This window comes from Arachis ipaensis, chromosome B7, assembly GCF_059453495.1.
Source record: "Arachis ipaensis isolate K30076 ecotype BB chromosome B7, ASM5945349v1, whole genome shotgun sequence".
NCBI classification, from domain to species: Eukaryota; Viridiplantae; Streptophyta; class Magnoliopsida; order Fabales; family Fabaceae; genus Arachis; species Arachis ipaensis.
In genome coordinates, this window is record NC_142442.1 from 51345546 (window position 1) to 51359494 (window position 13949).

General features: G+C 40.3%; 1 non-coding gene and 1 pseudogene across 1 annotated transcript; one reads left to right on the plus strand and one right to left on the minus strand.

Annotated features, from left to right (window-relative positions):
- Window positions 1-11186: 11186 nt before the first annotated feature.
- On the minus strand, window positions 11187-13499 carry LOC148551141 (uncharacterized; annotated as a pseudogene).
- Window positions 12858-12965, plus strand: LOC148551142 (small nucleolar RNA R71). Its single transcript, XR_015893061.1, has one exon. It is a non-coding gene; the product is annotated as a small nucleolar RNA R71 (small nucleolar RNA).
- Window positions 13500-13949: the final 450 nt, after the last annotated feature.

The following is a 13949-nucleotide window of genomic DNA, read 5'->3' on the forward strand; positions in this document are numbered from 1 at the left end:
ACCATGACCAACATGGCCAAACCTGGAGAGAGCAAGGAGGACGTGATTCCCAGTGAGAAAAACCTCATGGGATGTCCTCTGAACGAAAAGAAGTTCCCCTTTGAAGAACCAAGGGATTTTGAGGCCATACAGAGACCATAGAGATTCCATTGTACCTACTTCTGCCATTCATGAGCTCTGATGAGTATTCTTCCTCTGAAGAGGATGAAGACATTGTTGAAGAGTAAGTTGCTCAGTATCTAGGAGCAATCATGAAGTTGAATGCCAAGTTATTTGGTAATAAGACTCGGGAGGATGAATCCCCCTTGCTCACCAATGAACTGAATGACTTGATTAGGCAGACATTACCTCAGAAGAAACCGGATCCCGAAAAATTCTTAATACCTTGTACCATAGGCGCCATGACCTTTGAGAAAGGCTCTGTGTGACCTTGGGTCAAGTATAAACCTCATGCCCCTCTCTGTAATGGAGAAACTAGGGATCCTTGAGGTGCAAGCTGTAAGAATCTCACTAGAGATGGCAGACAATTCAAGGAAACAGGCTTATGGACTTGTAGAGGATGTCTTGGTAAAAGTTGAAGGCCTTTACATCCCTGCTGACTTCATAATCCTGGACACTAGGAAGAATAAGGATGAATCCATCATCCATGGCAGACCCTTCCTAGCCACAGCAAAAGCTGTGATTGATATTGACAGAGGAGAGTTGGTCCTTCAAGTGAATAAGGACTACCTTGTGTTTAAAGCTAAAGAATCTCCTTCTGTACACATAGAGAAGAAGCATGACAAGCTTCTCTCATTGCAGAGTCAAACAGAGCCCCCACATTCAAACTCTAAGTTTGGTGTTGGGAGGCCATCATCATGCTCTGAGTATCTGTGAGGCTCCATGAGAGCCCACTGTCAAGCTACTAACATGAAAGAAGCACTTGTTGGGAGGCAACTCAATTTTTACTTATCTATGTTAAATTTCTATTGCTATTTTATGTTTTCCTTAGGTTGATGATCATGTGGAGTCACAAAAATAATTGCAAAAATCAAAGCAAAATCAAAAACAACATTAAAAATAGCACACCCTGGAGGAGGAGCTTACTAGCGTTTAAACGCCAGTAAGTGTAGCAGAATGGGCGTTAAACGCCTAGTCTGGCACCATTCTGGGCGTTCAACGCCAGAAAAGGGCACCAAGTTGGCGTTTAACGCCAGAAAGGGGAGAAAAGTTGGTGTTTAATGCCAGAAAGGGAAGAAAAGCTGGCGTTAAATGCCAAAAATGGGCAGCAACCTGGCGTTTAACGCCAGGATTGGCACTCCAAGGGGCATTTACACGCCAAAATGGTGCAGGGATGAGAAATCCTTGATACCTCAGGATCTGTGGACCCCACAGGATCCCCACCTACCTCAACTCTCTCTCTCTCTTCTTCACACCTTCCCATAACACCTTTCCCAGAAATACCCCTCACCAATCACCTCCACTCCTCTTCCCCAATCACCTCACAATTCAAATTCAAATCCTTTCCCTCCCAAACCCAACCCCTAATACACGAACCCTACCCCTCTCTCCACTCTTATATAAATCCCTCATCCCTCCTTCATTTCCACACATCATAAACACTCCTTTCCCCCTTTGGCCGAACCAATCACACCTTTCCATCTCATCTATTTTCTTCTTCTTCTCCTTCCTTCTTTCTTCTTTTTTCTCGAGGACGAGCAAACCTTCTAAGTTTGGTGTGGTAAAAGCATTACTTTTTATTTTTCCATAACCATTTATGGCTCCTAAAGCCAGAGAAACCTCTAGAAAGGGGAAATGGAAGGAAAAAGCTTCCTCCTCTGAGTCATGGGAGATGGAGAGATTCATCTCAAAGGTCCATCAAGACCACTTCTATGAAGTTGTGGACAAGAAGAAGGTGATCCCTGAGGTCCCTTTCATGCTCAAAAGGAATGAATATCCGGAGATCCGACATGAGATTTGAAAAAGAGGTTGGGAAGTTCTCACCAACCCCATTCAATAAGTCGGAATCTTAATGGTTCAAGAGTTCTATGCTAATGCATGGGTCACCAAAAACCATGATCAAAGTGTGAACCTGAACCTAAAGAATTGGCTTAAAATGGTTCGGGAGAAATACTTAGATTTCAGTCCAGAAAATGTAAGGTTGGCATTCAACTTGCCAATAATGCAAGGAGATGCACGCCCCTACACTAGAAGGGTCAACTTTGATCAAAGGTTGGACCAAGTCCCCATGGACATATGTGTGGAAGGAGCTCAGTGGAAAAGAGACTCCAAAGGCAAGTTGGTTCAACTAAGAAGGCTTGACCTCAAACCTGTGGCTAGGAAATGGTTGGAGTTTATCCAACGCTCTATAATTCCTACTAGCAACCAGTCTGAAGTTACAATAGACCGAGCTATCATGATCCATAGCATCATGATTGGAGAGGAAGTAGAAGTTCATGAGATCATATCCCTAGAACTCTACAAAGTGGCTGACAAAACCTCCACTTTGGCAAGGTTAGCCTTCCCTCATCTCATCTGTCACCTATGCAATTTAGCTGGAGTTGTCATAGAAGAAGACATCCTCATTGAAGAGGACAAGACCATCACTAAAAAGAGGATGGAGCAAATGAGAGAGCCCACTTATAGACTTCAACAAGAGCATGAGTAAGTCCCTCATCAAGAAATCCTTGAGATGCCTCAAGGGATGCATTTTCCTCCACACAACTATTGGGAGTAAATCAACACCTCTTTAGGAAATTTGAGTTCCAATATGGAGCAACTAAAAATGGAGTACCAAGAGCACTCTATTATTCCTCATGAAATTAGAGAGGATCAAATAGCCATGAGGGAAGAGCAACAAAGGCAAGGAAGAGACACAGAGGAGCTCAAGCGTTCCATTGGATCTTCAAGAGGAAGAACAAGTCGCCATCACTAAGGTGGACCCGTTCTTTAATTTCCTTGTTCTTTATTTTCTGTTTTTCATTTCCTATGCTTTATGTTCTATCTATGTTTGTGTCTTTATTATATGATCATTAGTGTCTAGCGTCTATGCCTTAAAGCTATGAATGTCCTATGAATCCATCACCTTTCTTAAATGAAAAATGTTTTTTGAAAAAAGAGAAGTACATGAATTTCGAATTTTAAAATAGTTTAATTATTTTGATGTGGTGGCAATACTTTTTGTTTTTCTGAATGAATGCTTGAACAGTGCATATTTTTGAATTTGTTGTTTATGAATGTTAAAATTGTTGGCTCTTGAAAGAATAATGAAAAAGGAGAAATGTTATTGATAATCTGAAAAATCATAAAATTGATTCTTGAAGCAAGAAAAAGCAGTGAAAAAGCTTGCGAAAAAAAAGTGGTGAAAAAATTAAGGAAAGAAAAAGAAAAAGCAAGCAGAAAAAGCCAGTAACCCTTTAAACCAAAAGGCAAGGGTAGAAAAAGGATCCAAGGCTTTGAGCATTAATAGATAGGAGGGCCTAAAGGAATAAAATTCTGGCCTAAGCGGCTAAACCAAGTTGTCCCTAACCATGTGCTTGTGGCGTGAAGGTGTCAAGTGAACAGCTTGAGACTGAGCGGTTAAAGTCGTGGTCCAAAGCAAAAAGAGTGTGCTTAAGAGCTCTGAACACCTCTAACTAGGGACTCTAGCAAAGCTGAGTCACAATCTGAAAAGGTTCACCCAGTCATGTGTCTGTGGCATTTATGTATCCGGTGGTAATACTGGAAAACAAAATGCTTAGGGTCACGGCCAAGACTCATCAAGCAACTGTGTTCAAGAATCAACATACTGAACTAGGAGAATCAATAACACTATCTGAATTTTGAGTTCCTATAGATGCCAATCATTATGAGCTTCAAAGGATAAAGTGAGATGCCAAAACTGTTCAGAAGCAAAAAGCTACTAGCCCCGCTCATCTAATTAAAACCAATCTTTATAGATGTTTTCAGAATTTATTGCATATTCTCTTCTTTTTATCCTACTCTATTTTTAGTTGCTTGGGGACAAGCAACAATTTAAGTTTGGTGTTGTGATGAGCGGATAATTTATACGCTTTTTGGCATTGTTTTTAGGTAGTTTTTAGTATGTTTTAGTTACTTTTTATTATATTTTTATTAGTTTTTAAATAAAAATCATATTTCTGGACTTTACTATAAGTTTGTGTATTTTTTTGTGATTTCAGGTATTTTCTGGCTGAAATTGAGGGACCTGAGCAAAAATCTGATTTAGAGGCTGAAAAAGGACTGCAGATGCTGTTGGATTCTGACCTCCCTGCACTCGAAATGGATTTTCTCGAGCTACAGAAGCCAAATTGGCGCGCTCTCAATTTTGTTGGAAAGTAGACATCCTGGGCTTTCTAGCAATATATAATAGTCCATACTTTGCCCGAGTTTTGATAACGCAAACTGGCGTTTAAACGCCAGCTTTCTACCATATTCTGGCGTTAAACGCGAGAACTGGCATAAAAGTTGGAGTTAAACGCCCAAACTGGCACCAGAGCTGGCGTTTAACTCCAAAAAAAGTCTCTACATATGAAAGCTTCAATGCTCAGCCCAAGCACACACCAAGTGGGCCCGGAAGTGGATTTCTGCATCATTTACTTATTTTTGTAAACCCTAGGTTACTAGTTCATTATAAATAGGACCTCTTGCTATTGTATTTTTATCTTTAGATCATTTTTGAGACTATCTTTTCACATTTTGAGGGCTGGCCATTCGGCCATGCTTGGACATTCATCACTTTTGTATTTTCAACGGTGGAGTTTCTACACCACATAGATTAAGGTGTGGAGCTCTGTTGTTCCTCATGAATTAATACAAAGTACTATTGTTTTTCTATTCAATTCAAGCTTATTCTTATTCTAAGATATTCTCTCGCACTTCAACCTGATGAATATGATGATCCGTGACACTCATCATCATTCTCACCTATGAACGCGTGCGTGACAACCACTTCCATTCTATCTGCAATAGCTTGAGTGTGTATCTCTTAGCCTTCTAGTTCACGACGCATGGTTGCTTCTCCTGACAACAGAGCCCTCTATTCCGTGAGATCAGAGTCTTCGTGGTATAAGCTAGAATCAATTAGCAGCATTCTTGAGATCCGGAAAGTCTAAACCTTGTCTGTGGTATTCCGAGTAGGATCTGGGATGGGATTACTGTGACGAGCTTCAAACTCGCGAGTGTTGGGCGTAGTGACAGACACAAAAGGATCAATGGATCCTATTCCAACATGAGTGAGAATCGACAGATGATTAGCCCTACGTAACCCGTAGCCAGACCATTTTCACTGAGAGGACGGACGGTAGCCATTGACAACGGTGATCCCCAACATACAGCTTGCCATGGAAGGGAGTACGCATGATTGGATGAAGGCAATAGGAAAGCAGAGGTTCAGAAGCAACAAGCATCTCTATACGCTTATCTGAAATCCTACCAATGAATTACATAAGTATTTCTATCTTATTTTCTGTTTTAATTATATTTCAATTATTAGAACCTCATAACTATTTGAATTCGCCTGACTGAGATTTACAAGGATGACCATAGCTTGCTTCAAGTCAACAATCTCCGTGGGATCGACCCTTACTCACGTAAGGTATTACTTGGATGACCCAGTGCACTTGCTGGTCAGCTGCACGGAGTTGTGAGAAAAGTGTGAGATCACGATTCCATGTACCACATTGATTACAGGCGTCTCAACCAAGCTACTCGCAAGGATCACTACTCCTTGTCATTTATTGATCAGATGCTTGATCGCTTGTCAGGTAAATCCCATTACTGCTTTTTAGATGGTTATACAGGCTGTTTTCAAATTCATATAACTCCTGAAGATCAGAAAAAGACTACTTTTACATGTCCCTTTGGAACGTATGCATATAAGAGGATGCCTTTTGGCTTATGTAATGCACCGGCTACTTTCCAAAGATGCATGATGAGTATCTTCTCAGATCTTATTGAGAACTGTATGGAAGTTTTCATGGATGATTTTAGCGTATATGGTGATTCGTTTAACCTTTGCTTAGATAGTTTGGCTAGAGTACTAGACAGGTGTGTTAGTTCATACCTTGTATTGAATTTGGAAAAATGACACTTTATGGTAAAACAAGGGATTGTTCTAGGACATGTTGTGTCTAATACTGGTATTTCTGTAGATCCAGCAAAGGTAGATGTCATTTCTAGTTTACCTTACCCCTCCTCCGTGAGGGAAGTCCGTTCGTTCCTTGGCCATGCAGGTTTCTACAGGAGATTTATCAAGGACTTCAGTAAGGTAGCTGGTGTGCGAAATCGTGATCTAGATGTGAAATTGTTGTTCGAAATTGATTCCCTGGCAATGGCTCCAAAAACTTGTGCACAATACCATGGTCCAAATATAACTTCACTACTTCGCGCAACTAACCAGCAAGTGCACTGGGTCGTCCAAGTAATACCTTACGTGAGTAAAGGTCGAATCCCACGGATATTGTTGGTATGAAGCAAGCTATGGTCATCTTGTAAATCTCAGTCAGGCGGATACTAAATGGTTATGGAGTTTTCGAATAATAATAATAAATAAATAGAAAATAAAGATAGAGATACTTATGTAATTCATTGGTGAGAATTTTAGATAAGCGTATAGAGATGCTTTCGTTCCTCTGAACCTCTGCTTTCCTGCTGTCTTCATCCAATCAATTCTACTCCATTCCATGGCAAGCTTTATGTAGGGCATCACCGTTGTCAATGGCTACATCCCATGCTCTCTGTGAAAAAGGTCCAAATGCTCTGTCACGGCACGGCTAATCATCTGTCGGTTCTCGATCATACTAGAATAGGATCCATTGATCCTTTTACGTCTGTCACTACGCCCAGCACTCGCGAGTTTGAAGCTCGTCACAGTCATCCCTTCCTAGATCCTACTCGGAATACCACAGACAAGGTTTAGACTTTCCGGATCTCAAGAATGGCCATCCATGGGTTCTAACTTATACCACGAGGATACTAATAACTCAGACTCGGTCCCCTATATTAGATATCCAAGAGATACTCATTCTAGCTTGTTTGCATGTAGAACGGAAGTGTTTGTCAGGCACGCGTTCATAAGTGAGAATGATGATGAGCGTCACATTATCATCACATTCATCATGTTCTTGGGTGCGAATGGATATCTTAGAAGCGGAATAAGTTGAATTGAATAGAAAAATAGTAGTACTTTGTATTAATTCATGAGGAACAGCAGAGCTCCACACCTTAATCTATGGAGTGTAGAAACTCTACCGTTGAAAATACATAAGTGATGAAGGTTCAGGCATGGCCGAGAGGCCAGCCCCCAAACATGATCTAAAGATAAAACTAAAGATGTAAATACGATAGTAAAAAGTCTTATTTATTCTAAACTAGTTACTAGGGTTTACAGAATTGAGTAAATAATGCAGAAATCCACTTCTGGGGCCCACTTGGTGTGTGCTTGGGCTGAGCATTGAGCTTTACATGTGTAGAGGCTTCTCTTGGAGTTAAACGCCAATTTGTAACCTGTTTCTGGCGTTTAACTCCACTTTGCAACCTGTTTCTGGCGTTTAACTCCAGAATGCAGCATGGAACTAGCGTTGAACGCCAATTTGCATCATCTAAACTCGGGCAAAGTATAAACTATTATATATTGCTAGAAAGCCCTGAATGTCTACTTTCCAACGCAATTGAGAGCACGCCATTTGGAGTTTTGTAGCTCCAAAAAATCCACTTTGAGTGCAGGGAGGTCAGAATCCAACAGCATCTGCAGTCCTTCTTCAACCTCTGAATCTGATTTTTGCTCAAGTCCCTCAATTTCAGCCAGAAAATATCTGAAATCATAGAAAAAAAAAACTCATAGTAAATTCCAGAAATATAATTTTTAATTAAAAACTAATAAAAATATACTAAAAACTAACTAAATCATACTGAAAACTATGTAAAAATAATGCCAAAAAGCATATAAATTATCCGCTCATCACAACACCAAACTTAAATTGTTGCTTGTCCCCAAGAAACTGAAAATCAAAAAGGATAAAAAGAAGAGAATATACTATAAATTCCAAAATATCAATGAAACTTAGCTCCAATCAGATGAGCGGGACTTGTAGCTTTTTGCCTCTTGAATAGTTTTGGCATCTCACTTTATCCATTGAAGTTCAGAATGATTGGCATCTATAGGAACTCAGAGTTCAGATAGTGCTATTGATTCTCCTAGTTCAGTATGTTGACTCTTGAACACAGCTACTTTATGAGTCTTGGCCGTGGCCCAAAGCACTTTGTTTTCCAGTATTACCACCGGATACATAAATGCCACAGACACATAACTGGGTGAACCTTTTCAGATTGTGACTCAGCTTTGCCAAAGTCCCCAATTAGAGGTGTCCAGGGTTCTTAAGCACACTCTTTTTTGCTTTGGACCTTAACTTTAACCGCTCAGTCTCAAGTTTTCACTTGACACCTTCACGCCACAAGCACATGGTTAGGGACAACTTGATTTAGCCGCTTAGGCCAGGATTTTATTCCTTTAGGCCCTCCTATCCACTGATGCTCAAAGCCTTGGATCCTTTTTTATTACCCTTGCCTTTTGGTTTTAAGGGCTATTGGCTTTTTCTGCTTGCTTTTTCTCCTTTTTTTTCGCATTTTTTTTCTGCAAGCTTTGTATTCACTGCTTTTTCTTGCTTCAAGAATCATTTTTATGATTTTTCAGATTATCAAATAACATTTCTCCTTTTCATCATTCTTTTAAGAGCTAACATATTTAACATTCTTAAACATCAAATTCAAAGGACATATGCACTGTTCAAGCATTCATTCAGAAAATAAAAAGTATTGTCACCACATCAAAATAATTAAACTTGTTTCAAGGATGAATTCGAAACCATGTACTTCTTGTTCTTTTGTAATTAAAACAGTTTTCATTTAAGAGAGGTGATGGATTCATATTCATAACTTTAAGGCATAGACACTTAAATACTAATGATCATGTAATAAGACACAAAAATAAATAAACATTTAACTTGAAAACGAGAAACAGAAAATTTAAGAACAAGGAATGAGTCCACCTTAGTGATGGTGGCGTTTTCTTCTTGAAGAACCAATGATGTCTTTGAGTTCTTCTATGTCTCTTCCTTGTCTTTGTTGCTCCTCCCTCATTGCTCTTTGATCTTCTCTAATTTCATGGAGGATGATGGAGTGCTCTTGATGTTCCACCCTTAGTTGTCCCATGTTGAGACTTAATTCTCCTAGGGAGGTGTTGATTTGCTCCCAAAAATTCTGTGGAGGAAAGTGCATCCCTTGAGGCATCTCAGGGATTTCTTGGTGATGAGCTTTTTCATGCTTCTCTTGAGATCCATGAATAGGCTCTCTTGTTTGCTCCATCCTTTTCTTAGTGATGGGCTTGTCCTCATCAATGAGGATATCTCCCTCTATGTCAGTTTCAGCTGAATTACAGAGATGGCAAATGAGGTGAGGAAAGGCCAACCTTGCCATAGTAGAGGACTTGTCAGCTACCTTGTAAAGTTCTTGAGGTATAATCTCATGATCCTCCACTTCCTCCCCAATCATGATACTATGGATCATGATGGCCCGGTCTACAGTAACTTCAGACCGGTTGCTAGTGGGAATGATTGAGCGTTGAATGAACTCCAACCATCCTCTAGCTACAGGCTTAAGGTCCAGTCTTCTCAGTTGAACCGGTTTGTCTTTTGAGTCAATCTTCTATTGAGCTCCTTCCACACATATGTCCATGAGGACTTGGTCCAACCTTTGATCAAAGTTGACTCTTCTTGTGTAGGGGCGTGCGTTTTCTTCCATCATTGGCAAGCTGAACGCCAGCCTTACATTCTCCGGACTAAAATCTAAGTATTTCCCCCGAACCATGGTGAGCCAAGGCTTTGGATTCGGGTTCACACTTTGATCATGGTTCCTAGTGATCCATGTATTTGCATAGAACTCTTGAACCATTAGGATCCCGACTTGTTGAATGGGGTTGGTTAGGATTTCCCAACCTCTTCTTTGGATCTCATGTTGGATCTACGGATACTCATTTTTCTTGAGTTTGAAAGGGACCTCAGGGATCACCTTCTTCTTGGCCACAACATCATAGAAGTGGTCTTGATGGGCTTTGGAGATGAATCTTTCCATCTCCCATGACTCGGAGGTAGAAGCTTTTGTCTTCCCTTTCCCTTTTTTAGAGGTTTCTCCGGTCTTAGATGCCATCAATGGTAATGGAAAAACAAAAAGCTTATGATTTTACCATACCAAACTTAGAAAATTGCTCGCCCTCGAGCAAGAGAAGAAAGAAAAGAATTAGAAGAAGAAAAACTATGGAGGAGAGTGAGGGGGGTGTATTCGGCCAAGGTATAAAAGGTAGGGTTGTGTTGTATGAAAATGAAGGATGGATAGAGGGGTTTATATAGTGAGGGGGGAGGGAGTAGGTTCGGCCATATTGGGTGGGTTTGGGTGTGAAAGTGATTTTGAATTTTGAAGGTAGGTGGGGTTTATGGGGAAGAGTGGATGGATGTGAGTGGTGGTATGTGGTAATAGGGAAGAGAGATTGAGGTGATTGGTGAAGGGTTTTGGGGAAGGGTGTTTATTGGGAAGAGGGGAGAGTATGAGTGGAGGTAGGTGGGGATCCTGTGGGGTCCACAGAACCTGAAGTGATCCTGTGGGGCCCACAGATCCTGAGGTGTCAAGGATTTACATCCCTGCACCAATTAGGCATGTAAAATGCCTTTGCATGCATTTCTGGCATTTAAACACCAAAGTGATGCTTGTTTTGGGCGTTCAACGCCCATATGCAGCATATTTCTGGCATTGAACGCCAGCTTCATGCTTGTTTCTGGTGTTCAGCACCAGCTCTTCTCAGGGTGTCTTCCTGGCATTTAAACGCCAGGATGTTGCTTGTTTCTGGCGTTTAACGCCAGATCCATGCTCTGTTTTTGCGTTGAACGCCAGCCAGATGCTCCTTACTGGCGTTTAAACGCCAATAAGTCCTTCCTCCAGGGTGTGATTTTTCTTCTGCTATTTTTGATTCTATTTTTAATTTTTGTATTTATTTTGTGACTCCACATGATCATAAACCTAATAAAATATAAAAGAACAATAAAAATAAAAATATAATTAAATAAATAAAAATTGGGTTGCCTCCCAACAAGCGTTTCTTTAATGCCAATAGCTTGACAGTGGGCTCTCACTGAGCCACACAGGTGATCAGGTCAATTTTATAGACTCCCAACACCAAACTTAGAGTTTGGATGTGGGGATTCAACACCAAAATTAGAGTTTGGCTGAGGCCTCCCAACACCAAACTTAGAGTTTGATTGTGGGGGCTTTGTTTGACTCTGTACTGAGAGAAGCTTGTCATGCTTCCTCTCCATGGTTACAGAAGGAGATCCTTAAGTTTTAAACACAAGGTTGTCCTCATTCAGTTGAAGGACTAACTCTCCTCTGTTAACATCTATCACAGCTCCTGCTGTTGCTAGGAAAGGTCTTCCAAGGATGATGGATTCATCCTCATCCTTCCCAATGTCTAGGATTATGAAATCAGCAGGGATGTAAAGGCCTTAAACCTTTACTAACACGTCCTCTACTAGTCCATAAGCCTATTTTCTGGAGTTGTCTGCCATCTCTAATGAAATTCTGGCAGCTTGCACCTCAAAGATTCCCAGTTTCTCCATTACAGAGAGGGACATGAGGTTTATCCCTGACCCAAGGTCACATAGAGCCTTCTCAAAGGTCATGGTGCCTATGGTACAAGGTATTAAGAACTTTTCAGGATCCTGTTTCTTCTGAGGCAATCTCAGTTGATCCAGATCACTCAGTTCATTGGTGAGCAAGGGAGGTTCATCTTCCCAAGTCTCATTGCCAAATAATTTTGCATTCAGCTTCGTGATTGTACCAAGGTACTTGGCAACTTGCTCTTTAGTAACATCCTCATTCTCTTCAGAAGAAGAATATTCATCAGAGCTCATGAAGGGTATAAGAAGGTTCATTGGAATCTCTATGGTCTCTAGATGAGCCTCAGATTCCTTTGGTTCCTCAGAGGGGAACTCCTTCTTGCTTGAGAGACGTCCCATGAGGTTATCCTCAGTGGGGTTTACGTCCTCTTTATCCTCCATGCATTCGGCCATATTGATTATATCAATGGCCTTGCACTCTCTCTTTGGATTCTCTTCTGTATTGCTTGGGAGAGTACTAGGAGGTGTTTCAGTGATTTTCTTACTTAGCTGGCCCACTTGTGCCTCCAAATTTCTTATGGAGGACCTTGTTTCACTCATGAAACTTAGAGTGGCCTTGGACAGATCAGAGACTAAGTTTGCTAAATTAGAGGTATTTTGTTCAGAGTTCTCTGTCTGTTGCTGAGAAGATGATGGAAAAGGCATGCTATTACTGAGCCTGTTTCTTCCACCATTATTAAAGCCTTGTTGAGGCTTTTGTTGATCCTTCCATGAGAAATTTGGATGATTTCTCCATGATGAATTATAGGTGTTTCCATAAGATTCACCCATGTAATTTACCTCTGCTATTGCAGGGTTATCTGGATCATAAGCTTCTTCTTCAGAAGATGCCTCTTGAGTACTGTTGGATGCAGCTTGCATTCCATTCAGACTTTGGGAAATCATGTTGACTTGCTGAGTCAACACTTTGTTCTGAGCCAATATGGTATTCAGAGCATCAATCTCAAGAATTCCCTTCTTCTGAGGCATCCCACTATTCACGGAATTTCTCTTAGAAGTATACATGAATTGATTATTTGCAACCATGTCAATAAGTTCTTGAGCTTCTGCAGGTGTTTTCTTTAGGTGAATGGATCCACCTGCAGAATGGTCCAGTGACATCTTGGAGAACTCAGACAGACCATAATAGAATATATCCAGAATGGTCCATTCTGAAAGCATGTCAGGAGGACACCTTTTGGTCATCTGCTTGTATCTTTCCCAAGCTTCATAGAGGGATTCACCATCTTTTTGCTTGAAGGTCTGAACATCCACTCTAAGCTTGCTCAACTTTTGAGGAGGAAAGAACTTAGCCAAGAAGGCCGTGACCAGCTTATCCCAAGAGTTCAGGCTATCTTTAGGTTGTGAGTCCAACCATGTTCTAGCTCTGTCTCTTACAGCAAAAGGGAAAAGCATGAGCCTGTACACTTCAGGATCTACTCCATTAGTCTTAACAGTCTCACAGATCTGCAGGAACTCAGTTAAAAACTGGTAGGGATCTTCTGATGGAAGTTCATGGAATTTATAGTTCTATTGCATTAGAGCAACTAGTTGAGGTTTCAGCTCAAAATTGTTTGCTCCAATGGTAGGGATTGAGATGCTTCTTCCATCAAACTTGGAAGTAGGTGTAGTATAATCACCAAACATCTTCCTTGCATTATTATTATTTTCGGCTGCCATCTCCTCTTCCTTTTCGAAAATTCCTGTAAGGTTATCTCTAGATTGTTGTATTTTAGCTTCTCTTAGTTTCCTTTTTAGAGTCCATTTAGGTTCAGGATCTGCTTCAACAAGAATGTTCTTGTCCTTGCTCCTGCTCATATGACAAAGAAGGGAACAGAAAATAATAATAGGGATCCTTTTTACCACAGTATAGAGGTTCCCTTGTGTGAGTAGAAGAGAAGAAGAATAAGAATGAAGAAGAGAAGAATTCAAACTCAGAGGAGAAGAAGGGGTTCGAATTTTGGGTGAGGAGAAGTGTTCGTAGATGAATAAATAAATAGAAGGAGATTAGAGATGAGAGAAGAATTCGAAAATTAATTAAAATAAAAAATAAAATTTAAAGTTAAATTTCGAAAATTAAGTTTGAAATTAAATTAAATTAAAATTAAAACAATTAGTTAATTAAAAAGAAAATTTGAAAAAGAAGGAAGGGATTTTTGAAAATTAGAGAGAGAGAGATTTAGTTAGGTAGTTTTGAAAAAGATAAGAAACAAACAAAAAGTCAATTAGTTAGTTGAAAAAGATTTGAAAATCAATTTTGAAAAGATA